This window comes from Bison bison, unplaced genomic scaffold, assembly GCF_000754665.1.
Source record: "Bison bison bison isolate TAMUID 2011002044 unplaced genomic scaffold, Bison_UMD1.0 scf7180017864375, whole genome shotgun sequence".
Lineage (NCBI taxonomy): Eukaryota > Metazoa > Chordata > Mammalia > Artiodactyla > Bovidae > Bison > Bison bison.
The window spans coordinates 4,595,859-4,596,774 of record NW_011494947.1 but is presented as its reverse complement, the minus strand read 5'-3'; positions in this window follow the sequence as shown (position 1 = coordinate 4,596,774).

Here is a 916-nt window from a genome sequence, read left to right as displayed (position 1 = left end):
CCATGAGCCACGTGACAGCAACCCCCCCACCCCGATTGGCTAACAGTGAAGCATAGTTGAGAAGATGGCGACTCAGCGAGAACTTCAGCGGAATAGGTCTGTACACACAGCGGGAGTATAGTGTGCAGGAGGGTGGTGAGGATCTAGGGGAACGCGCGGCCCCCTCCTTCAGCCTGGACGAAGACAGATAGTGCAGGACGGCGAGAGAGTCTGGGTGGTGTGCAGAAGTGGGGGTCCATTTCTGCACTAACGGAGGGGGAGAAGAGACAGGGCTGTATTTTCAGAAGCAGTGGGCAGCAGCTGCGGACTCACAAACATATTTGGTGACCCCTCTCTGAGCCCAGACGGCAAAGCGTCTGCCTGTAATGCAGAAAGACCTGAGTTCGATCCCTGGGTAGGGAAGATCCCCTGGAGAAGGAAATGGCAACCCACTCCAGTCCTCTTGCCTGGAAAATTGTATGGATGGAGGAGCCTGGTAGGCACAGTCCATGGGGGTCGCAAAGAGTCGGACACGACTGAGCGACTTCACAGGTTCACTCTGAGCCCAGTGGCCCAATATGAACCAGAGAGAGCGGGCTGGAATTTGGTTGCTACCCTGAGTGAGGGAAACCGAGGACGATAGGGTGAAAATGGCGGAGGCGGGGGGTTAAGCTCGGCCTTGAACGGCTAGACAAGCCGGGGCCTGGCCCGTCGGTGGCGTCGCGCATCTCCATGGCGACGCGGCGTGGCGCCCGGAAGAGGGCGGGGCTTCTGCTGCGGCTGAGGCTGGCAAGGCATCTCTGTGACGCCGGGGGCTGGGCCTAAATGGCTAAACCCGAGAGGCTCCTGGGGGGGTTTGAACTGGCCAATGGGCGAGCTGCCGACCGGGTGTCGGAAAAGGAGGCGGAAGCGGGGAGGAGTCGCCGCCGGGGCCGGA